Here is a 27962-nt window from a genome sequence, read left to right as displayed (position 1 = left end):
GGAAAATGAAAATAGTATAGAAAAAAAGCCACCAATTTATCGGATGCTACTGTATAGTTATATTATTTTAAGCTATGTCCCCAGTTAGAGTTAACTTTAGATCCAAATTATTTCCTTCTAACCTTGCAAGAAGAAACCTTGATTCTAACCTTGATTCTAACCTTGCAAGAAGAAACATATGAGGAGCTGCCTGAAATGGGACCCAAAGGTGCAATGGGGTATTTGTAGACAGTTATTTTGCAGGATCTGTATGAGTTATGGGTCTGCTCTACCTTGATCTTCCAACAACTGATGCAGCTACAATACTTCCTGATTGTCTTGAATGACTGGCATACAGTCTGCTTTTGTGGAGGACAGTGCAATTGTTGCTTGTTTCTTGCCTGACCAGGCAATTGCTCCCTAGACCAGACAGTGTCTAGTGGTGGCTGTCCTAACTGTACTGTCTCTTAATCAGTTAGCATCTACATAACCCAATTGTCTGGGGTTGTTGATAGATATAACTTCAGTTTGAGACGTACAAGCTGCTTCAGATATCTCACAAGGCTTTTTATTGTGTTCTGGTTAGCCTCGGTTGGTGATCCAGCGATTTTGCACAGAATGACCACTGTCGCAGTTATGGTGCTTTACTTCTAATGTCTTGACTCAGATGGTGCGCTACTTCCTCCCTGTCATCTTGGTCTTCATATGGCAGCATCAGATGATCTACATCGGTCATCTGTGTATCTGATTTACAGGCTGTGTTTAACTTTGTCTTGTGTGATATCTTCTCGCTTAAGCATCTGGATCAGCTTCTTCCATGCTGTTGCTTTAGGCCATAGATGATTTCTTTTGAAGCTCATATCCTTACAAGTGTGAAGCTCTTGCTTGCCTAGTTCTATGCTTTCAGGAGAAAAAGAGAAGAAAAAGAGTTTGGATTTGTACCCATACTAATCCAACCATAAGAGAGTCTCAAAGTGGCTTACAAACTGCTTTCCTTCCTCTCCCCACAACAGATACCTTGTGAGGTATGTGGGGCTGGAGGAGTTCTGAAGAACTAGGACTAGTCCAAGGCCACCTAGTTGGCTTCATGTGTAGGAGTGGGGATACAAACCTGGTTCACCAGATTAGTGTCCACTGCTCATGAGGAGTGGGAATCAAACCCAGATCTGTAGATTAAAGTCCACTGCTTTTAACCACTACACCATGCTGGCTGGTCCATGTACATGACTGCTTCTATTTCTCCGTGCAAGAATTCAATCTGGATGGCTTATGTAACTACCACAACAATTAGGAATGTCCTTGTTGTGGGTTTAACTGTGGGAGTAAAGCACTCATCATAGTCCCACTCAAACATCCCTTAACAACTAACCTAGTTTTGTATCACTTGATTTCTCCTGTGAGAGGCACTGGAATCTTCAACCTATGTGGCAAGGCTCTGATTCACAAAAAGAGGGCTCTCCATCTAAACACAATTTAAGAAGCAGATGACAAGAAGCAAACCATAGAATTTTACTCATGTCTGGATTTTACTCAGGCAGACATATACTGGTCCTAGTTTGAACGTTTCATAGCTGAAGGAGAGCAAGACATCTGCATATGCAGCAGTAACAAGACCTTAAGATAGATTTGCTTAGTTGGAGGATAAGATTTGGAGAGAAGCAGGCAAGTAGGGCAGTGGAGACTGCAAGGAAAAAGTTGGTAAAGCAAGCCACACATTGGAATGGGAAAAGTTGGTGAAGCAAGCCACACATTGTATCTTTTAGGACCAGAGTACCTCATACATATGCAGAGGTGGAGTGAGGGGAAACTACACCCGGGGTGCATGCACCCTGCACCTCTGCCATGACATTGGCAGCCCGCCCCTGCCCTGCCCCAGAATGCCCCCGCCACATCCCCTCGACAGCCCAGCCTATGCTCGGGGCGTCGCACCCCCTGTCCTATGGGCGTTACGCCACTGTACATATGTAATTGTAGCTTGCAGTCAATCTAGAATGCCCAGAGTGCCTCTCTTCCTCCTCCTAAGAAATACTGTGCTTTCCCCATGCCCTTAGTTAATAAAATGCTGACTGTCTTATAAATCTGAAGCCAACAGAGTTAGAGACAGCAATAACAAAAACTAGAGCAAGGCAAAATAAAATAATTGCTTTTTCCTTATGGGCTGTTTAGATAGGGTGTTTCTTTCATTTCTATATTTGATAATTATAGTTATGAAATACCTCATTTTTGTTATTATAATTGGTAATGAAAGAAAAATATAATCTCTATAGCAACATGGTCTAAAAAATCTGATTCTTCTGCCTTTGTTCTAGTTCGAGAGTGGCTGGAAAGCTTCAGCAATGTATTGTGTCTATTTTATTGGTCCTCATAAAAGTTTTTACAAGGACAGTGTTGAAGATGAGAATCTCAGTGTTCTGGACACTGTTTGTGTTGTTGTGTATTAGACCAATAAAGAGAGAGATTAAACCAATATGTTTCTTTTTTTACCAATTATAATTTAAAAAATGAGGTATTTAAGCATCTTCAAAAATAGTTATGGGCATCTCAAAGTAAGAAAACATCCATTCACTGAATATTCATTTTGTTCTATCATAGGAACTGTAATTTAGGACAATCTAGGGGCTGCTGGGCTTAATTGTTTGCTAACTGGAGATTTTCCCCCATAAGGACCCACATTGAGAAGCATGCCCAGTCAATAAGAACAGAAATATTTATTTAGTAAGGTCCATTACTAAATAGAGCTATATAAGCTTCTAGCTACAAAGCTGACAGGAAGAGGAGATGGGAAAGGAGAAAGGTCAACCTGAAAATTGCATTCTGAGGACAAACAAGGAAAGCCTTTTCTACTGTGTTGAAGACTACCTCTAATTATCTTTGCTCCTAGTGCCTACCTAATTCTGCTACCCCCTCTTGATTTATTGATGTAGGAGACTGTCTGAAAGGCACAATCATCCCCCAGGGAGAGATTGGGTCCTCACTGGAAAAGATGGAGCCTTGTCTTTGGTGCTGAGGCCTCCATCTGCCCTGCTTTAAGCTGCTGCCACTGCCACCGGGCCCCTGACACTTTCTCTGTCGACCCCCGCCTTGTCTGGTAGCAAGAGAGATTGGCAATGAGCAGTGAGAGGCTAGTAGCCGGGAGCAGTCTGGAATAGAAGATGTTGGCAGTGGTGCCAAGGTGCAGAGTCCAACGAGAAGCCCTTGAGGCCCATGGTGGCAGTGCTCTGTGTGCAGGTAAGCAGGAGGCAGCTGGAGAGTATGGCGCAGGCTCCCCAGACACTCCACTTCATCTTACCCATCTCCTCTACTGTACCTATGCCTTCTCCTCTGCCTTCCTGCCTTGCCTCCCACTGCCTGTGCCTCCTGCTCCTTCTTTGTCTCCATCCTGTCCTCATGCCTCAGTGTCTCCCTTGGCACTGACAGCCTTAGCCGCTCCATCAGCCATTCTGCCAAGGAAAAGTGTGACCGTTTGAAAAAGGCAAGTATTGGTGATACTAGTTTGATCCACCGTAAATGTTTTTGTCTCAAAGAACATGTTTAATAATGCACAAAATAATGGTTTTGACAAAGGAAGTACTTAATGAATGAGAATTCTCATATTCATTCAGGACTATTTTCTAATGTGGAAGCGTAGTAGTTTCTCTACTGCTGACTGCACTTTAACCTTTCAGTGGAACAGAGTATAACAAAGTGCTGCATCAGACAAAGGGGTCCATCTAGTAGTCAAATAGCTGTTTCACTCAGTGGTCATACAGTTCCCTTGAGGACCAACAAACAGGACTTAGAAGAAAGGCATTCCCTTGATGTCACCTACTAGCACTAGTATTCAGAGGTTTACAGTTTCTGCATAGAGGGTTCCTTTACTAACTGTGGCTAGTAGATCTATACTCCATAAATCTGTTTAACTCTCTTTTAAGGTCATCTCTGCTCATGGCTATTTTAAGGTCATCTCTGCTCATTGACAATGAATACCACAGCATATTGTGTCCCTAACTTAGTCAAAAGCAATCTCAAAAATCAATGAATATTCTAATACAAAACTGAGTAATAACTTCCTCCCATAGAAACCAAATGACTGGACATCTCCAAAGCCTATATTTATGATTCATGCCGTGTGATTTACAATTCCAACAGTTCGATAGCAACTGAGAATGAAGGGCACAGGCAGAAGTTATTGTGAGGTGACCTATTTAGGACTGGCAGAGGGTAAAAGCTGTAAGACAGGAGGCTGAAAATTCATGTCAAGCTAGCTCTCTCTCTCTCTCTCTCTCTCACACACACACACAAACACACACCAGCCTCAGTTTTTCATCTGCAATATTGGGATAATAATGCTGGCCTACTATTTTGTACTGTTTTAAGGACAGCTGCTAAGTTTCTTGATTTGTGTTTGAATCCATGTACCAAAAAGGGACCTGAAGCACAGTGAATGCTTCTGCTGTACTATATAACTGACAGTACACAAGGTATTTATAGTACTTTCAAGTTTGGAGTTCTGTGGTAAGGAGGAGACATTCTGAAACATATCTATGATTCTATATCTAATTCCCAACTGTACCCACTATCTGCATATACTTAAATCCACAGATAAAGAACATACCTACCCCAAACAGATGTTTCTTCAAACTTGGGATACTCCCCAAGTCTGTAGAAAAATCTGGAAACTAGAAAAATAAGATAAATGGGAAGAGGGGATTAAAGTTCCTCCAAAATAAAAAGTATTGCCTGCGCGTGCACAGACAATGCATTTACCTTTGAGGGCTCCAGCTGCTGCAGCAGCTTCTTTGGTCATTCCAGGAGGATGCCCAGAGAGGCTTTGCACCTAGCCGCAGCAGTGGAGGATGCCAGCAGCATCTGTGCCCAGTTGTGGTGCTAGAGGACACCATGACAGGCTCTGTGCCCAGCTGCGGTGGCAGAGGATACTGGAAGGAGCTTTACTGAGAGAGGCTGTACACCTGGTAATGGCAGCCAAGGATGCCAGAAGGGATTCTGCACTTGGCCTCAGTGAATAAGGATGTCAGAAGAAGCTATGCTCTCAACCATGATGGCCAAGGATACCAGGAGAGGCTTTACATCTGGTTGCAGTGGCAGCAGACATTGGGTGAGGCTCAAGGCCCGGTTGCTGATAGGAGCTGCTCCAGACTTGGAATGAAAAAAAAGAGAGATAAAAGGGAAGGGGAGAGAAAGGAGGGAAGGCAGTTTGGCGGAGAGAAAGAAGAGGGGATTGATTTAGGGAAAGATAGAAAGTCAGGAAAAAAACAAAAAAGAAGGAATTATAGTAGCGAGGAAGGGATTAGGAATGACAGTAGCTGTAGCTAAAATGGGGGAAAAGAAACAGAGAGAAGAAATGGCAGTAGTGGTATGGGGGGAGGCAACGGTAGGCCAAGTAGGATGACTGCCTCCACAGTTTTCTCACATTTCTCCACTTGTCAAATATTTATTTCACACAAATGATTCATATAAAATGTACTTTCCTATATTCTAAAATTACTTTATCATTACTAATATATTATATTAATATTCTTTAACAGGAGCTTCCACTTTACTGTCATCCCAATATGAATAGTACCTAATCAATTCATGACTACCTAAACCCCCTTTAAAATCTTAATGAGAATTGTCAGCACTTACAGAGGAATGTTCAATAATATTTACAATAATAGAGGACAGAAGGGGGCTGGATCAATAACAGGAAGATGAAATATTGGCAAGGTGTAATTATAATTTAATACATAGCTCCTGACTAGGAATGATAATCTATGTACACTTCATTTGAAGGAGGTACAAACTGCTTAACCGATAGATAAATTCCACAGACAGAAACAGCCAAAACTCATTGAGAATTAGCTGTTAAAAATAAACAATTGGCCTTACTTCTTATATGCCTGATGCTATTAAGAAAACCATTACTTTTCAGGCATGTTTTTTAACACCAGATCTTTTTGTAACAGTAGAACTTTCCATCCTTAACAGAAAAGAGCCTGTTGTCCAAGCCACGAGTAATACTTTGCAGTAACTTGAGCAACTAAGTTAGTAAACTCAGTGTCGTTTAAATATCACTGAGAACTAATCACATAATCATAGTATTGGGAGAAACTCCACAGAATCAAACATTGTACAAAAAACTCAGCAAATTTACCACATACAGTGGAACCTCAGTTTTCGACGACATCAGTTTTTGCTGATCGTCGCCAACTGTTTTTTGCCTTCGTTTTCATCAGTTGCCTCCTTTGCGTAACTTTTGTGTAACTTCGCTGTACGTAACTTTGCTGCTCCATTTGCATCGCACCTGTACAGACAGCATAGCCTCGGTTTTCGCCGATAGTCGCTGGACGGATTACCGGCGAAAACCGAGGTTCCACTGTAATCACTTCTGCAATTTCATCTATATAAATAATTCTTAGTAGGAATTAAAGTATATCTATATACTATTTGCCAAGTGTGCCTTCGACAATACAATGAACTGGCATATTTTAGGATTTTGTGAACTCATTTAATACATTTATTTTTGGATACTGTTACTGGATACTTAGCAGAAACAAGGCAGAGAAGTGACTTTCATTCATTGACTGCTCCAATTAGATAATGCAACAGATTGCAAGAGTACCAGGTAACTGCCCATTTGAACATATTGTATTGTATCTTGAAAAGAATGTGCCTAAGATTATTTTATTATCAGGAAATATCTGATGTTTCTGGCTAAATACAAGGTACAAATATGTCACACAATGAATTTACCTATTAACACATTTATACCAAACAATTTTCATTGTGGCCCAGAAAGCTTACTATTAAAAATTACAAAATACAATAAACCCTTCCAAAACTCACTCCCATGGAAATGCTTGCAACTTAAACCCATTAAAAGCTTTTGCAAATAAAGTGACCTTACAGAGCATCCTAAAATTTCTAAATATGGAGCTGCCCTCACAGCTACAGTGTGACTTTCCCACAAGGTAGGAGCCACTATACAGGAAGAATGGGGTCTAGTAGATGTGGAACAGGCAACCTTAAGAGAAGAAAAACTAGAAGGTTGTACCCAGTGGTGGGATTCAGCCGGTTCGCCCCAGTTCGGTAGAACTGGTAACTAACCGGTTGTAATTCCACCACTGGCGGGGTGGGGCCGCAGTGCCAGGTGGCTCCTGGACTGGCCTGCCATTGCAGTGCTTGCCTCGTCCCCCCCTTCATTCAGGCTGCCTCCTGCCCTCCCCAGGCCTAAATGAAGGCTGGGGGCAGATGCATGCAGCACTTGCCTGAGCCCCATCCCCCGACCTTCATACAGGCATCCTCCTGCCTACCCGGGGCCTGGGGGGGCAGGAGGTGGCCTGAATGAAAGCCGAGGGCAGGTGCCGTGGCACTTGCCCGAGTTCCATCCCCTCAGCCTGGTCCTTCAGCTGGAGCAGCCAGGTACAGCTGGGCTGAGGGGCAGCCCGCAGCAGGCTCCCCAGTCACCACTCAGCCTGGCCCCACCAGGCTGCTCTGGCTGAAGGGCTGGGTCGAGGGATGACCTGGCCCTGCCAGGCTGCCCGAGATCACCGCCACCCTCCTCCACCAGCTAAGATAAGTGGGGCACGGCAGTGGGGGGGGCAACAAGGGGGTGTTGCAGGAGGGGGGTGCGGGTGAACCAGTCACTAAATTTTTAGAATCCCACCACTGGTTGTACCCTCCAGAAGACTGCAATTGATACACAGCAATATTTGCCTCAGGTGCCCTACAAATGACAACATGAAACTACAGGTTGGGTTTAGTCAGTTTATTAAAATTAGTAAAACTGATCTACACCATACTATTACATATGCTAACATGTTTAAATGGGTGGGAAGTGCTAGGCAGCCTTACTGCAGATGCCTTTGTTGGGCAGATCCACACTGACTTCAGACTCAGCCAGCATCTTCTGCTGACCTTGTTTATCATCACTTTTCCTGCTGTACTCTGCTGCACAGCCTGCGATGGATCGTTCTGGACTGCCAATAGCTCAGAGTACTTGCTGATCATTCCTTCCTATCATGATCAGCCCATCCTATCTTTTCAAAATTAGTTACTGCCTAAACAGTTCAAAGATGAATTGCATTTAGCCAATCTCCACCAAGAGATCATGAAATTAGGTGAAAAAATAGTTGGGCTGTCATGTTCCAAGCCATGTTTCTTCAATTTTATTACTACTATGACAAAAGTAAACTCAACAACTTTTCAGTGTCGTATGTTTCTTCCAACTTTAATATTCAATAGAATTTAGCACAGATTGTTAAGTTTTGAAGGTTGACTACCATAGAAGAAAAATGCATAGGACTATGATGCGATCAAAGAATGTCAATCGGTATAAAAGTTATCCGATTTTCGCCTTAAATGTTGTGGTCTGTACAGTTTTCCTTGCACACATTAGCATAATTGGTGTCAAATTTAATATTTGGATGCTCTCACACAAAATGTTTTATCGTAAGGGCCCCCTGGAGCAGATTGGTCTGCCTCTGCTGTCTACCACTCTTCTTGAGTACTAGGCTGCAATTGCCTTTTTTTCAAATTCACACAACCTAACTTTTAAAAAATAAAACAATACCTAGATTCTTTTTTAAACCTGCCACTGACTTCCTAGCCTAAATGCTGACTTTTCATATCTAGAATCTGTGATGAAAATATGGAATTATTTTTTAAACATAGTTTATTTTTCTCCAAGCTTATAAGTGCAGACCTTTAAAAAAAAGCTAATCCCTATTGTCTCTAAAAAACCAACTGATTTTTTTTTTAGACAAGCATCCCAATCCAGAGCCTCAGGCAGCTGGAGAAGGTGCTGCTGCATCACCTCCGCATGACTTTTTGGTGGTGCAGAAAGGCAGAAAAACCCAACCCTCCCCTACAGCTGTCACTAGAAAGCCTTCCTTAGCTTAATGGACTTATGTCATCCATAGTCCAAGCCCCAGCCTGTGGCATAACTGCTCACAAAGCTGGTTTGGAAGCTGACTAATGTTGACTCTGGCCCTGGGAACACCTCTGGGATGCCCCCGCTGTGCCAACAGGGCCAGCAAAGGTGCAGGAGCACTGACATGGCACCCAGCGAGCATCAAAGCATCCTGGAAGGCCGCAGCATCCACTTGACAGCATGTTTGCCCTCCTCTGAGGTAAATGCTGTGATATGGGCAAATCTGCTGGCACAGGCCCACACCACCTCCACAAAGATTCAGCCCCACCCTCTGGACTAGATCATAAAAGCTTGGCTTATTTTTTTAATCACCTTATTTAAATTGTTTTGAAGCCCAGCCCAGCTTTCATAATAATAATTCATTTTGAAGTAAAGCCCATGATGCAATGATTTTATAAACCCACAGGGCTTAAGTTTTGGGAACACTAACCAAAATCTATTTATTTGTTGGTGGAGGGCAGGATACTGAATATAAAGTTGAAATTTATTTTGTATTTTTTAAATTCTTTTTAAAAACATTCTTTTTAAAAACCTTCACATAGAGCTGTGGTTAAAAGCTACTTAGAAGTTTTCTTCAGAACCTGTTGCAGCAAAAGTTCTTAAATACCAATAGGAACACCCCAAAATGCCATGAAACTAATCCACTCAAAGATCTTTAGAACAATGGTAAAAAAACAACTATAATACAGAGGAATGCAAAAAGGAAACGTTTAAAACAGCTTAAAACAACCTACCCAAAACAAAAATCCTAAAAAATAGAAACTTTTCCGAAACAGAAAATATAGACCAGTTACAAATTCTAAATAAGCCAAGAGAACAGGACCAAACAAACCTTTCAAACGCTTTCCAAAACAGCACAAAACCAAAGGGAAAGTATTTTTTAAGTACCAGAAAGAAAACAAATTGTCCCTTCTAAATCCAAGTCTTTAGTGCAACAATAAAAGCCACAGAAAAAGTTGAAATAATATTTTGAGTAATATTTAAAGAAAAAGTAAACTGTAGGTGAAGCAGTCCTGAAGATTTCCAGGCAAATAAGTCAGTAAAAAGTGAAAGCACAGACTAGAGTAGTAGCAGCAATCACTCTCAAATGGAGTCATGTTGCAGGGGAGGTGTGCTTTTTATCCTCTTTACCTAAGCTCAGAGAACCCTGGAAGTCTCTGTGTGAGAGATAATCATAGGATTACCAGATTCAGGATGGGAAACTCCTGGAGAATGGGGATGGACTGTGAAGAGAACAGGAACCTCAGCTGGAAAAGCTGCCATAGATTCCAAACGGCCATTTTCTTCAGGGGTACTCACCTCTGTGGTCTGGAAATGAAGTGTAATTCTGGGGATCCCCAGGTCTCACCTGGAGGCTGATATCCCTAGAGAACTGTCACAATTGCTCAGGCAATTCTAATTTTGGTACCTTAAAATGGCAGTGCTAGATATTCCAGAATATTTCTAGAATTGTTCAAGGACCAATTACTAATATTCTGGGAATCCTAAACATTACTCTGGATATCTGAATATATTAGAAAAATACTGACAAAGTGTCTCTTCTTGGTTCCCCACAGTAGTTTGAAGAGGCACGGGGACCATGCTGGAGTGAATCTAACCTTGCTGCCATGATGCTGCCATCTCACCAGTACAAGACTGGCTCTTTTACTCTGGATACATAGACAGCCATCATCTGGCATGTTGGCCACACTCACAGGCATGCTATGATAGAGAGGGGCTGCCTATCTCCCCACTGCTCTGCAAAGGTGCCAGAGCTGTACTGGACAGAGGGAGTTTGCAGTTTTGTTCACTGGACCTTATCACTACTCCCTGCTGTTGTTCAATGAAGTCTAGAGCGTTCAAACACTGTGCCCATATCTGTTCTGTGTTGAGTAGTTGGCTCTTCCCTTCATGTGGTATGGCACCTTCATTCCACACCACTCTGTGTCGCAGCTTCTCATCCCCTCTCTGTAAGTTCCTCATGGGACTTCCCTACAAGATTTCCTTTTGACACATCTGAAAGAGTGGGCTCAGAACTGTGGGATGTACATGCTGTGATGCATTTTGTGAATCTTCACTGATGGCAGTGCCATTCTCTTGCTTATGTATAGAGGTATTGTGAAAGGGCAAGTCAGCCACAATATTAGTCCCAAGCATCTGTACCAGGAAGAGGGGCATGGAGACCATTGAACTGTGAATTTATTTGCCCTGATTCAACTTCAGATAAAGCTCAATGTCTGATTGGCTGGGGAATAAAGTAGCTGTCAAATGGGAAGAACAGCAGGGAGAGGTTCACCGTCATGCAACAGGTGGTGTTTTTTTGCAGCCTGATGCCGAGACACTCAAAGCATTAGAGCTTTGCAGGAGGAAAGTGATTTTGAGATCTTTCAGCTGAATACTGAGCTATTATCATGGTGTGCCTGTTAATTGTGGAAGAGTGAGCTTTGTGTTTGTCTTTATTCAAGTGGTTGCATGAGCGTCCATATTTGTGATAGAGTTTGCGGGTGAGTCTGTGTGCTCCTTACTCTCTCCCCTTTCTCCTTAATTCCTTGCTATATTTTGCTGTTTATTTTTCAACAACAACAACAAACAGAGAGAGAGAGAAAGAGAGAGAGAGAGATGGAATTTCCTGACTGAGTTAGTAGGAGGGGAGCCTGGCCCCTGTGGCATCTTTCCACCTAGGATCCTGGCCAGAAAATAAAAACAACTGGAGAGGCAGCAGTTGAGAAGTCATGGTGAACTCACATTTTAGTAGCAGTCAGGCTGGGAACATAAGGAAGGGGATCTTTGTTTTCTCTTTTTGAGGGTTTGTCCTCTTTTTAAATCATTCATAAATGGCCACTCCAGTGCATGGGAATGATACATTCCATATGGCATCATCCCTTATAGATTAAATCTGACCTTGATGAATAAAGATACAGAATGTTTCATTATCCAATCCATTATTAGTCTGTTTGGTATTCTGCAACCACAACAGCCTAGGATAATCTGTATATTTAAAGATCCAAGAGGCATCCTTTGTCCTCATTTGATTGGTAGACCATACCATATTCATCATACAAAATTAATCACTTGAAGAACAATATATGTTCCACCTTCTGCATTAAGATTACAAATTAGGAGATGAGACCTTTCTCAAACTGTTATTGAGGTCAGAAGTAAATTTGGTCTTAGTAAATACTGAGGGTTTTTTTGGTGGTAGCATCATGGTTACCAAATTGCCTGAAAAAAAGTGTGTAAATTCCACTCTAGGAAACTAAAAAACTCATAGTTTTAGCATTACAATCTGTTTTACAATATCTGGATCTGTTTGATTTATTAGAATATTAATGCTGTTTTGATATTTGTATTTCTTCTTTCATAAACTATGGTGAAAGTCACTGTTGAAACACTTGCAAATTTGAACAAACACATTTTACCTCATGAACCAACTGTTTGAAATTGCCTATTTATATCCCTACAACAATAATGATTGTTAGAGTAAGTCATGTTTGTTGAAACTTATATAAAGTATATAAGTTTTAAATGTATTTATTCAATTTCCAACCCTCTCTTTCCTGACACATTGGACTCACAGTGGGCTAGAAAGTATAAAAAGCTGTTATATAACAGTTAGTAGATCACTATGTTTCCAGTTTCCAGTTGTTGAATTGTTTAATTAAAATTTTGCAAACATCTTTAAAATATTTCTTAATTTCTATTTGTATTTACTACACAGTTGCTTAAGCCATGTGATACATTTCTGTTAGCTTGAGGCCAACCCAATTTATTTTAGCTTGAGACAAAACTGCGATCTCTAGTAATGAACTTCTGAAATGTTCTCAGTGTTGTGGCATTGAAAGTACAACTGTCACTGTGTAATTAAACCGATTTAATTACAGTCACAGCTGCATTTTCAATGCCACAACACTGAGAACATTTCAGAAGTTCATTACTAGAGATCTTGTCTATGAGACTAATTATGGCAGCGAGGTCAAGTTTCTGAGACTTTGCTCAGTAGTCTGACAACATTACACCTACAATCTTCCTGGTACTTCAGATCTCACCTGCAACAGCAATGAAGTAAATGGTAGGGAAGGAAAGAGTATGCAATAATTGTTGTCTTTAAATGTCAGTGAAGAGGGACAGCTTGTAAAATATGAGATGTTTAAGTAAATAAAATATTGGGAATTAAAGAAATACCGGTAGGTTGATTTGAATAATAGATTTTGTGACACCCCCCTCCCCAAACCATGCCACCCAACTCAACCTCTCTCAGAAACTCAGAAGCTCAGGTGATTGGACAGTCACTGGTCCATCACCCATCTTGTCCCTATTTATTTTACAAAAGCCCTTGTCCCTTTTCATGTTAGGACCCCATTCTATTTCCCAGAGACTCCATCTGACAGGGCAGACCAATTCCCTTTTTAATTGCCTCTCAGCCAGATATTTCCCTGAGCTATTTGGTTTGGGGAAGTAAATACTGTTTCCCTTTCATGCTGCTATCACTTATATAAATACAAATGGGAACCTGCAATAAATTTGTAATAGTAGTTATCCTATTCCCCACTACCACCTTTGCTTCCCCCTTCTGCCCCTGCTTCTCTCAGTCTCTCACTCTTTCTTCCCCTACAACCCCTTTTCTTATTCTCATCTTCATTCCTGTTATTTTATCTCTTTCTGCTCTCCCCTAGTATTGGGTATATTTAGTTAATATAGCAGAGTTTGCCCAACCATGGAAGTGTGATATTGGGTGCAGTAATCAATCCTCCCCAAAAATAAACTGCAAAAAGAAAAACTTAAATTTCTTCAAGTAGATTCTGGTGACATTCTTATTGCAGATGAAAAAAAGACATAAACCTAATTTAAAGAGAACATTTCCCTAACACAAATGGTCAGGTATTTCAGCATCACATGTGTGCAAGTATGATATATTTGTTTTTACAGGACAGACCTACAGAAACATCTGTCTCCATTGTAGTCAGTGGGGAAGGTGAGAAGGAACAGTGACTAATGAGAGAGAAGGAGGAGGATTCAGAGGGCAGTTTCCCGGTTCAGACAAAAAAAGGAACAACCCATTCAAGAAATAACATTCATACACTTTGACTGATTTAGCAACCCCAAATGCCCAAGAATGCTGAGTCACACACTCCAATGTCTACCTCATCATTCTTCTTTTCTGCCCCATCACATTCCCAGCTTCTCACCTGCTTTCTCTCCCCCTCCCATAGCAGTAGCAATGATGGCAGCACTTTCAGCTTCCCACCTGCTTTCCCCCACCCACAGCAAAACTGAAGGAAATGAGTCCTCCAAGGGGAAGAAGAAAAAGGAGACCTCCAAGGGGAAAGTATTTCTACTGTACATCAAGGAAAGCGCAGACCGAATGGAAAAACTGATGGAAAAATACAACCTCCAAACAGACTTCAGACCCACCAGAAAACTACAACAAACATTACAGTCAGCAGAGGACAAGAGAGAACTCCTTACCATTGTAGGAGTCTAGTGTCATAGCGTGCATGATGCAGCTATGGACAAGTATACATAGTGAAGATAAAATGCAGCATTCTGACAAGAATAAAGTATCATGAAAGACACTGCAGACTAAACCAACCTGAGAGAACAGCAGTAGCTGACATCATTTAATCCAAGCCAGACAGGATCTTATTTGATGATACAGAAATGCCTGAAAACTCTGATAGCTACTATGTCAGCCCTTTTTAATGCCCCTGCATTGCTAATGTGGTACTTAGACAGGAGGCTGGACTGCTAAGAATAGAAATCAGGGCCTGATTGATCATTATTGACTATTGGTTGATCTTTCTCCTGTAGGACTATTGGTACATCTTTCTCCTGTAGGACTTTTCCTCTTTTTCTATCAGTTGATTCACAGCCCTAATTAAGTTTGGGAGTAATTAATAAATTTATTTCCATTGGTATAGACCCAGACCAACTTTTGGAATGGGACTTAAGAAAGCAAAATATGAAGTTCACCAACACGTTTTGGACATGGAATTGAAAAACTAAAGAGTCCTGCTTCCGACTCTATATATAGACCAGTGGTGGCGAATCTATGGCACAGGTGCCAGAGGTGGCACTCAGAGCCCTCTCTGTGGGCACGCGCAAACAGTGTTGCCCCTCCACACACATCTAGGCTGGTCTAGGCCGCTGGGCTCGATTATTAACATTAAATCTAAGACCTAGTTTTGGGGAAGCAGTGTAGGTAACCCTGTTAAGCGCTGCTAAACCTCACTGATTTTCATGTGAAGAACTAAAGTGTGATCCTTTACCTGGAAGTAAGCTCGGTTGCTGGCAATGAGACTTGCTTTTGAGTAAAGATTCACCCATTGGAAGAGTTGTGCGGTTACTTCCAAGCAAAGCCACCAACTACCACCAAGCTTATTCCCGAGTAATGCACTCCTCGGAGCCAACTGTTTTTTTCTAAACTAAAACCTCAGTATTCAAGTTAAATTGCCGTGTTGGCACTTTGCGATAAATAAGTGGGTTTGGGTTGCAATTTGGGCACTCGGTCTCGAAAAGGTTTGCCATCACTGATATAAACCATTAAAATTATGGTGAAACTTGCTATTGCCTCATATCTAACTTCTATTACCTTTACCTTGGTGGGTCTCTTCCAGAGCACATTTTGTTGCTCTTCCAGGGGCTTTATTTACAGGGAGATTCCAACATTGACCTAACAAAGACATGGAAGGGCACTTCAGGGTACCACCATCTCAACCCCTTCTCCTACATCTCTTCCTGTGTCCTGTATGCACAATGCATCCCCCAAGCTCCTCACAAGAGGTGGCTCCAGAGATGCCTGCAGCTGTTGGTCAGTGTGGGTGCCTCCTCACATTCTTGGCCTGGAAGCACTTCCAGATGATGCAGAATTCACAGTTTGCACAATTTCAGCTGGATAGGGTCTAGATGACTCAACAGAAAGATATTCATCATCATCTCTCCACTTCCAGATTCCTGAACTATCTGTCAAAGCACTACCAGACAGTGTTTCTTCAGAAGAAGATAGAGGCTGGTGAGGTAGCCAAGCAGCCACTATCCAGCCAAGTCGACCAGTGACACTTTGTACTCTGTCGGTTGCACAAAGTGCACAGTCTCCAGTAGGCAAGCATTTCTGATAAAGATGCTTGGCAGTAGCAGTACTAGGGTGCCAAGAGGTAGGAAGCAGGTGGCAGAGAGAAGGGTTGCTTGCCTCATTGGTCAGGTGATCTCAATTGATGGGATGCCCTTCAGAACAGTCAAAGTCAATTTCCACAAGCTGGGTAGGCAGGGAGATCACCAATGACAGCACAAACATTAGGGCAGTGACAATGGCATTGGGTCTGAAGTGCAATTATTGTGCTGCCCAGCTTCTGAACCTCTGGTTAGTAATGCCTTGACTTTGCATTCTACAGAGTTTGCATTCTACAGATTTCAGGTTGGACACTGCAAATCATGCCTTTCAGCATCTCCTCCAGAAGTGCTGGCATCTCATGTGTCAATTCTCACTCAGAAGGACACCCATCTGCTGCATGAGAAGCAGGAGCTGACAATCATGTTTGGTAATGTCAGCACTCACTGGACAGTCCCCCCACCCACCCTGGTTCTTCTAAGGAGAGGCACTCACAGCTATTCTGAAAATTTGAAGAACTGCCTCCCCCATTGGAGCCTTGGAAAATTTCTAACTTTCCCATCCATACATAGTAATAGGGAAAACTATGGCATAAATTATCTTGATCTTGGCCATCAGCAACACATCCTTACAATTAAGGATCTTTTCTAGCTCCTTTATGGCTGCCCCTCCCAGTCTCAATCCCTTTTTATTTATTGCTTGTCGTGTTCCTGTTGGTTGATGATGGAGTAGTTTCAATTTTTTCATCGTCAACCTTAAAATTCTTTAATTCATCAATAGTCTGAAATGTAAACCACAGTTTGAAATATGCAACTGTAGGTATGACTTTACATGCAGGAATAATTGTCCTCCCACCAAAAAAACCCCAAACCAAAACCTTGTGCATTGAAAACTAGCATGCTTTTGGAGAAGTGTAGACAAGGAACTTTTCCTGGATACTTTATTTTCTGTGTGGATGACACTTGATTTTATATCAAATAAATGTCCACTGCATCTTTAAATGGGGCAAAAACAGCAACAGATTTACCTGGCCCATAAGATGCCATGAATTTTAGGAGGATTCTTCACATACCTTTGTAGTTCCCTAGTGACATATGCTTGTGGCCCAAGTCACAACCAAGAGAATGGAGCATAAAGTAGCAAAAACAGAGAATACATTCTTTTAACAATCTATTACATACGTTATACAAAATTTTCTTCATTCCTGTTGCCTTTTCACCTGCCACGTTTAGACCTGAAACCTACCTGACAGACTGACTTGATCATTTCCCACAAAAAGAAAATAGTACAATTGTTGTGTTAATAATTCCATTCAAACCTCTTGTGTGGCATATTCTGACTTGTACTCATGTTTGGGTTGGAAAACAACTAAATACATCTCATACATCTGGGTACTACTGAGAAAACATCACAACTGCTTTGCGGCATATTTTAAAATAAAGGGATTTTAGGACAACTTCATGCAATCTGAGAGTCTCTTCCCCACGACGTGATCCTTGGACCATGCAAATAGCAAGAATAAATAGCAGCAACTGAATCACCGGGGGCACCCATTGCGGCTGTGGTGAGCAAAGAGGCAATAAGGGGTTGCAAAGGCATTGCAAGAGCATTGCTTGGGACCAAGCATGCACAAGGTTTGCAATGATTGGTCTACAGACCAAAGGCGGGAGGAGCCAGACTATAAGTAGGTGCCACACCCTGAGCTTGGCCTTCTTGGCAGCCAAGATGCAGCAGCGGCGTGGCCCACCCACCCTCTCTAATTGTTTATGTTTTATGCTAGTATTGTATAATTCTTGTCGCAGCCTGGCGTTGGCGACGGGATTGCAACGTCCGGGGAGAAGCAGAGCCATCTGGTGGGCTTCTCCCATGCTTGTGCCCTGCAGAAGGGCCGGGGGGGGGTGGCGGGCCGGTAGGCAATCCGCTAGGCTTAGCCGGAGCCCGACACCCCAGGGAGTGGGAGTGGGTTGGGATGGTAGGCGGCCGCTAGGCTTAGCCGGTGCCTGACACCCCAGCAAGCTTGGGGAGGATGGTGGGTTGGTAGGCGGCCGCTAGGCTTAGCCGGTGCCCGCATCCTCAGCAGTTGCAGGAAGGGTTGAGCCAGGGGATCGCCCCTGGGGCTCCCGGCTACCTGCGGTGGTTCCCAATGGAGATTGGGGATCCCGGATGTTGCGACCCGTCTGCTGCCCAGCTTCTCATGTACATAGTGTATATAGTTATATATAGAATTATGTTAATAATTAATAAATTGGGCTGCGGCCCAATCCATTTTCCAAGCCTGTCGTGGTTGTGTAGTTATTTGCCAGAGAAGCTCTCACCATCTGCGCGCAAATGCTAATTTCCGCTTAAATATCACCAAACCCAACATTCTAGTTAGTAGAATGTAGTAATTTACACTATAAATACTGCTGAGAAACCTAAAAGTATAAACAGGTTAGTGTGCATCCAGCTAGGTCTAGGAGGAAACGATCCACTAAGGGTCCTTCTGCACGGCAAATGTATAACAGGTTGCTGTTGGGACAAAGGACCCGTTCTCTGTTTTCACATTTACATGCATCTGTGCAGGCAGCAATTGGTGCTCTCGGAAACAATATGGGTTGCTTCTCATGGAGACTCATCTATTTTTTTTAATTACTTCCTACCCAGTGGTGGGATTCAAATAATATAATAACCGGTTCTGGTGGTGGAATTCAAATAATGTAACAACTGCTTGGTCCTAGTGGGTTTTCCGGGCTGTGTGGTTGTGGTCTGGTGGATCTTGTTCCTAAAGTTTCACCTGCATCTGTGGCTGATATCTTCAGAGGTGTATCACAGAGGGAAGTTGTAACAGACTTCCCCCTGTGATACACCTCTGAAGCTGCCAGCCACAGATGCAGGCAAAACGTTAGGAACAAGATCCACCAGACCACGGCCACACAGCCTGGAAAACCCACCACAATCAGTTGAATCCAGCCATGAAAGCCTTCGACAATACATTAACAATTGGTTGTTTACAAGCACCATTTTAACAACCGGTTCTGCCGAAGTGGTGCGAACCTGCTGAATCCCACCACTGCTTCTACCCAGTGGTGGGATTCAGTAGGTTCTCACCACTTCGGCAGAACCAGTTATTAAAATAGTATAATTTTAACAACCCAGTATTATAGTATAATTATACTATAGTATATAGTACAGTATAATACTATAGTATAGTATATAGTATAATAGTATAATTTTAACAACCCAGTATTATAAACAACCCAGTTGTTAAATTATTTAAATCCCACCACCGGAACCAGTTGTTAAATTATTTGAATCCCACCACCATTCCCACCCATGCGTAGCTAGGCAGGCATGCACAAATGAACCCTCACAGCCATGCTGATGTCTCATGATAAACCATCTGCACCTGTGTAGCTATGCAGATGTAAGCTGTAAAATTGGAAGACAAAAGGAAAAGGGAGACAAATAAAGTGCCTCCTCCCTGGCTGCTTGTTTGTGAGCAGCTGCAACCCGGGATTTTTGAAAAAAAAAACTTGCTAGTTTAATGATTTGCAAAAAACCTGGTTTGGGGGACATAACACAGGGCAGACTCATTTTGGGGTGGGATCAGTGCAAAGTCTTTTTAAAAAATTGATGTAGACGCATCAATACAAGAAGGGTAGTCCACACAGATTCAATTAGAATTAAATTCTAATTAAATTAGAATTAATTAGAATTAAATTCTTTCACACCTCACATCACTTAAATATGTGGTGCTTATGTACAGCAGCAGTGCAGTACAAATGTTATGCTGGTAATGCATAACCAAAGGGGCTGTATGTGCTATAGTGCTTGGATTTAAATCTTAATATCATGGATAACAGGGGCATAATAGAGTTTATTGTCAAAATTAATACCAATGCAGTAACATCTAAACTAGTTTCCATTTTTAACACTGCAATAGGTATGCCTGCTTAGGCATCACTATTGAAGGCCGAACATTCCAATGGATGATTTCATCTGGAGCCAGACTGGGATTTACTGAGAAACTGATATTTCCAGATTTCAGCGGCCTTTTACAATGTAAATTGCCATAGTTTGTTAGGCAGTCTGTGCTGTGGGCCTTTAGGGTAGTCAGGGTGAAGTAATCAGTTCTTTCTTTGTATTTGGAAAATGGACCCCATGGCTTGCTCTTGAGTGGCTAAAATTAGGGATTCAGTTTCCTTTTTCAATCTTCCAGTTGTTAACCACAACCAGGTCTTTTCGTTGTCCACCTTGTCCTTGATCTTCTCTAGAAATTGGTCATGCAGAGCTTTGTTGTGCCAGCTTTCGGTCCTCATTTTAATCACATTTTTTCTGCATTCTTGTTTGGTTTCCTGGGTCTTCAGCAAATGTCTGTTCTTTACCCCAGTCAATGCCTATTCTTGACTTTTATTCACATAATTGGCCAGCGTATATTTCTCCTCTTCCACTGTTTGCTTTACTTGCAGTAAGCCTCTGCCACTAGATCTCCAGGAAAGGTATAATCTATCAGTATCACTGCATGGATGTAAGGCATGGATGCATTGTCATAAGCTTCTGAGTTTTTCTACCCAATGCGTCCAGTTTTCTATCAGCCTGTGTCCAGTTGATGATTCCCACAGTGTACCTGATGGAGGGTATGGCCCAGATGTTGATGACCTTGATGGTATTCCTGCCGTTTAATTTAGCTTTCAAAATTTTCCTGATGCTCTGGGTGTATTCTCTGCTGACCACAGTCTTCACTTGCCCGTGCTTGATGTTATCCAGCTGTAAAATGCCCAGGTATTTATAAGCTGCATTTGATGAGTTGGCCATCAGGCATTTCTATGTCATCACTCTCAGTGATCTTGCCCCTATTTATTGCCACAGTGGCGCACTTTTCCAGGCCAAATTCCATTGAAATGTCTGTGCTAAATATTTGAACTGTGTTTACTAGTGACTGGATTTCTGTGTTTCATTTCCCGTAAAGCTTCAAATTATCCATGTACAACAAATGGGAGATTTTTCCTGAGTCTTTGCCCATTTGATAATCCAACCTTTATATTCTGCCTGTCCTTGACAAAGGACCTTGTTGTTTCATTTCAGCAGTGGAAGAAGTAGCAGAAGAACAAACTACATAGTGGAATTTGAAGAGTCCTTTCATGCATCTTTTACCTGCCTTCCAGAATGAAAGCATGAATGATAGTTATGAAGATCTTTCATGAGGTACTTGTAGGTGGATGGAATTCTCATGTGGGGTTGTCATTGAAAAAATTACCTTCTTGAGGAAAATGCTACTATCCAAGGCGTTATTGGAAGTTATTAGAAGTTGAATGTGTATCCAAAATTACCCCCAGATATTTAAAAGTGAAATTTATCTTGTTTCAGAACAGCTGCTCAATCATTTAAGAACAGATTTAAAAGTAGTGCAGACATCAGACACCTCAGCTTAACTCTGAACTTTATAATTAATTTTGCTTTCATTTTCCTCTTTGTCCCTCATCTAACCTGGGCTGTTGGATTGTCAGAAAGTATCTGTATCTGTCATAAAGTATCTGCCATAAACATGTCCTAGCAGCATTTTGCTATAGGAATGGAGGGACTTCCAGAAATGAAACTAATGAAAAATAGAATAATGTTCGAATCCTTAATTGCAAAAATAGAATAAGAAAGACAGGTGGCACGTGGAGAGATGTGGGCTTACACAGAGAGAAAGAGAGGAAAAAGCAAGAGAGACTAATCCTAAAGAAACAAGTAAAGGAAGTAAAGTTAAGCAAGTTAAAGTAACAAATAAATGGGGCCAAATAAAAACATACAAGCCTGCCCAACATGGTGAGGAATCATGTGGGATCCAGGGTAGAAGGGAAACAAAGAAAGAAGAATGGGGAGAGACCAAGGCCTCTGAGGCTTTCCTGTGTTACAGAACAGGGGCAAAAGGTGAATGGTCTGCAAAATCCCAGGGTTCTGTAGGGGATATATTTATGTTGGAATATAAGTAGTCAGCTCCAAGATTTGGACAGTGTTCGAGCCAAAAAGGTTAAATCTTGAATTCCACCTGTGAGGTAGGAAAATTATAGATGCAAAATTAACATGTCAAAGGAGCGTCACTTCTGAGTGAAATGTGCGTGGAATGCTCTGGTTATTTGCTGGTCTGGAGGGTGGCCAAGAAACTGAGAGTGGGATCAAAATTGTGTCTGGAAACAATAATAGGCTTAAAATAGGGATTATTGCTAGTTAAATCCTTCCATGCATTGAGGATGTATTATCGCAGCCAATCACTGAGACATCAACTCATGGGGATCCTCAGATTCCTCAGTCTTTATACAGTCCTCCACCTCCTCACACATATTTCCTGTAGACTCATCATGGGAAACATCACACCTCAGTCATATCTGAAATACTACTGTGGGGGGCAACAATCTTAACCATAATGGGTTATCTTTGTCTCTCCTGTATAGTATCAGAGACATGCACTCAAATCCCCCAAAAACTGCCTGCTCCAAAAAACTGCTTGCTCCAATAGCAATATGTAGGGATTCCAGAAATAATATCCATCATAGGTTCAAAAAGTCCACGTTTTTGTTTTTTGTTTTGCTTGTTAGCTGGTAAGGGCTTTGTATTTTCATCATCTTGCTCATTGTCAAAAGACCTCCTCTTTTTATCAGCACCCATAATTTAATTTTAACTAACTGATCGCAGCTGGTGACCTTTCAAATTATCAGAAGTGTCACCAAAAAAAGGAGGAAAAGAGAGGTTTTATGCAAACAGTTCTAGGCTGCCATTGCGGCTTGTCGTTAGAGAGGGCTAATTGCGGCAATTTCAGTTAAAATCACAGAGGCCCTATTACATAGGTGTCAAACTCGCGGCCCTCCAGATGTTATGGACTACAGTTCCCATCATCCCCTGCCAGCATCATGCTGGCAGAGGATGATGGGAACTGTAGTCCATAACATCTGGAGGGCCACAAGTGTGACACCTGGGCCCTATTACTTTAAGGTTAAAACATGTTAATTCCAGCCGAGAGTAGCAAATGCTAAACTGAAACAATAAAGATAGCAGGTATCAGAGCTGAATGGCTTCGCCTTTTAAAATCTATTTTAAAAATCTTTATAAGCTAAAAATAATGAACATAGACTCAATTCACTACCTCCTTCAAGGGGCACCGGAATCCGCTGAAGCCTATTTGTATGCAGGACTATAGGTGTTTTATTATAGTTCGGTTATTTTATCATGTCATATCATTTGCTGCAATTCAAAAGGACTTGTACAGCAACAACCAACTTGGTAACACACTCAGTCATAAGAACTTTTATCACTAACTGCAAAAGACCTGCATTTAATAGGTCTCCTGCTCTTGTTGAACCTTGATCTTGTCTTGTGGGTAACCTGCTTTCTGACAAACATCACAAGTTCTGCAATAATCTTGCGCAGCTTTTTGATTCCCAGCTCTGCCGCTTGAGTTGTGGAGCCTTAGCTGGGGAATTCAGATTAGCCTGTGCGCTTTCACAAACGACAGCTGGGTGACCTTGAGCTAGTCACAGTTTTTCAGAGCTCTCTCAGCCCTACCCACCTCACAGGGTGTTTGTTGTGAGGGGAAAGGGCAAGGAAATTGTAAGCCCTTTTGAGTCTCCTACAGGAGAGAAAGGGGGGATATAAATCCAAACTCTTCTTCTTCTTTAATAACATCAGCCCAATAAAAATTATGGTGTACTGGCCTAGAGTGCTTTTTATACCTAGATGTCCTGAGAGAGGTATATTATGTTCAGTCTTTAGAATTCACTCTCTGTATTCTTGGAGAACCAGGAGGTGTTTAGTGGGTTGCCATTGATAACAATGTCCCTTCTGATATAATAAATTGTTCTACCAGACGAAGCCATTGTGATGCAGTGGTTAAGAGTGATGGACTCTAATCTGGTGAACCAAATTTGATTCCTCATTTCTCCACACAAGCAGTGGACTCTTATCTGGTGAACTTGATTTCTTTCCCTGCCTCTACACATGAAGCCTGCTGGGTGACCTTGGGCTAGTCACATTTCTGTCAGAACTCTCTCAGGCCCCTTCTGCGCATGCAGAATAATGCACTTTCAATGCACTTTGCAGCTGGATTTTACTGTGCTGAATAGCAAAATCCACTTGAAAACAATTGTGAAAGTGGATTGAAAGTGCAGTATTCTGCATGTGCAGAAAGGGCCTCAGTCTCACCTATCTCACGTCTCTGTTACAGGAAGAGGAAGGGAAGGAGTTTTGTAAGCCACTTTGAGACTCCTTACAAGAGAGAGAAGCAGGGTATATATCCTCCTTTATTTTCCCTCCACATATCTCCAGTGTCTCACAGCTTTTTGGACTAAACTGACACTATTGTACTTTGGTCACATCATTGGAAAAGACAATAACGCTAGAAAAAATTGAAGGCAGCAGGGAAACAGTGAAGACACAACATGATATGGATTGACTTTATAAAGGAAGCCATAATTCTCAGTTTGAAAGACTTGAGCAAGGCTGTTAACAATATGACATTTGGAAGGACATCAATTCAGAGGACTACCAAAGGTTGGAAGGTCTTGATGGCACATACATCAATCAATCACCATCCCCATGACAATACCACATTAATGAATTAAGATACCATGCAATTTTCCTCTGTCACACTTCCTGACCAGGAAGTGAGTCCAGTACAATGGTATGAACTCCTGATTATTCATTCACTGTCCCAAACCTCCCACATGGTTGCATGTTCCTTAAAGCTCTGTAGCCAAAACTCCAACTTTGGGGAAAGAAGATGAGCACCACTTTAAGGAGGTGGGTGGAAACATGTCAAGGGCAATGCCTTAAACACAACAAAATACATTAAACGATAAAGTAAAAATGACACTGGATGATGATAAATGGTGCAACTGAGCTACTGTCTAGCAACAATTCGTAAGAGTAAAAATTAAAAGGCTCATGGGTGCTCTAGAAAACATAATAGTATCAATAGGGTATTATCAAAGATACATACGTGTTAAGTGCTGTCAAGTTGCTTCTACCTTGTGGTGACCAAATGAATTAAAATCCTCCTAAACATCCTGTGGCTAACAACTTTTATTATCAAAGTTACTGTGAAGTAAATACATACACATAAACATTTTGTTTCAAAATTTCACTAGTCTCTATTCAATAAAAAAATTAGCATCTCTATATTGTAACATGCATTATCATAATACGATCTGGTTAAAATAAAGTACGTTCTTTATATATGATACTTAAGAAGTTGATAACCTATTGCACAGTATCTAGAACAAGGAACATTGCATAAAACTTCTACATAACTTAATGATAACTTTCAGGAAGATATGAATCGTAGCCTCATATAAAAAGGCTACAGTTGGAGAGGAGAGGAGAAAGATAAACATCTCCACCACCCAAGCCACTGCAAACTGAGCAGCCACTGGAAACATATAATTGCTTGCCTTCTGAATCAAGCAGCAAGGAGACATTCAGCAAAGGACAACCTTTCAAGTGGGATTGCTCCTGCAACGTCATTAATATCTAAAGCTGTGGAAAGAAAGCGTTGGAAAGCGTTTGCTAGTGGTTTTAATTTGTTGTGGTGAGATACCAAAATTCTATTTCATCTTGAAGTGTTATTGAATTTTATAAATAATTATAAAAGAACAGAGGGATTTAATTTAAGCACTTAGGTTGTGTGTGTTTTTTAAAAAAACTGTCACCTCATAATTTCCTGTTAGAGCAAAACTAGACAGCTTGCAAATACTAGTATAGAAACAATTGTTTAGAGTGTTGTTATTAAAATATATTGAGGTTTGTCACTACAATACATTTACTGGGCATCTGCTTTACAAAGGAAAGTGTTGCAATGAATGACCTTTTCCGTGAGTTGCTTACAACTAATCTTGTCACCAAATGCTACTTTTTCTTTTAATTCTGCATGTTTTATCCCCTGCTTGGTTCTAGACATGTTTTCCCTTTGATTTTCCTCTGTTGTTTCCCAAGCACTTTTACTGCAACGTTTTTGGAATCCATTTATGAGCCAGCTTCCCTTGAGTATGTGATCATGTTGAAATTTTCTCCATCCCAACCAAACACTTGGCCCTTATGCACACCCCATGTAGCCACCCAAAATCCCCTTCAGTCACTTTCTCCTTCCCCTCCTCCTCCATTTTCAGAAGGAATTTTATTTCCCTTTTTATCATATTAGCGATGGAACATTAGAGCACAGACCGAAGCCAGGTTGATTCTATCAGCTTTGTCAGTTTCACCTCACATTAAGCTAAAGAAGAGCTGTGCCTAAGTTGGAAGTGAGTAAAATTGACAAGGGAAGTCACTTCTGCAGGAGAAAATTGGCAAAGGACCACTGCAGTAACAATACTGTGTTTTTGCAGCTCCAATTTGGCAGGAAAATGCAATCTTTTAAGGTGGTGTGGAGAGTTGGCTACATGTTTCTGTTCCTTTAGGTGCTTCAATGGCTTTTCTTTCTTTCTTTCTTTCTTTCTTTCTTTCTTTCTTTCTTTCTTTCTTTCTTTCTTTCTTTCTTTCTTTCTTTCTTTCTTTCTTTCTTTCTTTCTTTCTTTCTTTCTTTCTTTCTTTCTTTCTTTCTTTCTTTCTTTCGCTTCCTTTTTATGGGTAGTTCTTTATGGTGGAAATGGAGGCTGAGACATTTGTTGAATTGCCATTTCAATGCAACTGTGTGGTAATGCTCTAGCACCTGAACAAAATAAAAATGTGGCGAGGGTTATTCTGCACCATGGATGACATCCCACCATTATTAGGAATAATGAGTTTTCAGCAGTAGTTTGTGGAATAAACAAAAGGGGGAAATAACAGGGTCAATGGAGCTGTGCAGTATGATTTCTCAGAAAATGTTTCCAAGACACAGCTACACAGATGCAACATACACACAAAAAATGTTTTAAGTAAAAGGGGCCTCCCTGCAACAGCAGGGGAATGGCAGGCGGATTTTCCCTGACTGTGGATGGCATGGTGGAAGGGAGGGAAATAAAGCACCTCCTTCCTGGACATTCACTCAGAAGCAGCTCCAACCTGGGATTTTGCAAAAGGATTACTAGTTTAGATTTTTTTTTTAAAAAAAAAAGCAGGTTGGGAGAAATAAAATGGGGCAGGCTCATTTTGGAGGCGGGACCTGTGCGAAGCCCCCCCCCCCCCGGTTATATAGTGTCCTGCACCCATTACAAATGCCCTGTGGAGAATCAGCCTGAACTAGCCTAAGCATTTGTTGAAATGTGAAATATTTTGACAGATGTAGATTAGATAAAATTGTTGAAATAACGGAGGCAATCACAAATCGTAAACAAAGATAGTGTCAAAGTCTTATGATAGTCTGCTTGCTTCCCACTGCAACATTATGCTAATATCTGAAACTTGCTTCTTTGCCTAAATTGTCCACACTTCACCAATCATCAAATAAAAAAGGGAACTTTAAACCTCTTAACTCAAAATTATCCAGTGGCCGATTATACATGGCGAGGTTCCTGTGACTCCAAAGAGAATTGGCTGAGGAACTTTGTTTCGGGGCATTATTACTCAACCATCTGATTTGCATCAGGGCGGGCATTACCCATCAGCTGGCTTCTTGCTTGCATCCAGGGGAAATGATGTTTTGCAGGTTCTCTATTGTGCATGCATGCTTTAATTTTTTTAATATAATCTTTAATTTTTATCTTAAATCTTGCCAACAGAACAATATGTCCATCTATCGAAATCTATAAATCTATCGATAGATTGATCTATCAACATAAAAAGGTGGAAAAAAGACAAAAAGTCTTGAATGTAGTATTTGAACACTTTGCCTGAACACTGATTGTCTTTTATGGTGGGAAGTGAGGGGGGAGGAGTAATGGCAGTGTGCAAACAACAAAACCACAAAAGGACAACATGAACTGTCATTTGCTAAGCTCCTTGGGTTTTCAATTATCTGTCTCCTGATGTGCTGTAAACCCAAGAGTCAAGACTGAGAGGTGTGGTCTGAAATCACTGATAGCTTGTGTATAAAACTATGAAGCTGGAGATATCCCA

The 27962-nt window shown here is 41.4% G+C and overlaps 1 protein-coding gene across 1 annotated transcript in view; it reads left to right on the top strand.

Annotated features, from left to right (window-relative positions):
* The first annotated feature begins 20938 nt into the window (after positions 1–20938).
* LOC125439090 (transmembrane protein 68-like) overlaps positions 20939–27962 on the top strand; it is a 37740-nt gene continuing 30716 nt past the window's right edge. The window contains exon 1 of the mRNA XM_048507991.1: positions 20939–21158. The gene's annotated coding sequence lies outside the window, so the exon portion shown is untranslated. The remainder of the gene's footprint in view (positions 21159–27962) is intronic.

The sequence above is a fragment of the Sphaerodactylus townsendi genome, linkage group LG09 (genome assembly GCF_021028975.2).
Source record: "Sphaerodactylus townsendi isolate TG3544 linkage group LG09, MPM_Stown_v2.3, whole genome shotgun sequence".
Classification (NCBI taxonomy): domain Eukaryota; kingdom Metazoa; phylum Chordata; class Lepidosauria; order Squamata; family Sphaerodactylidae; genus Sphaerodactylus; species Sphaerodactylus townsendi.
The sequence above is the reverse complement of the archived record's forward strand: the minus strand, read 5'-3'. Positions and strand labels throughout refer to the sequence as shown.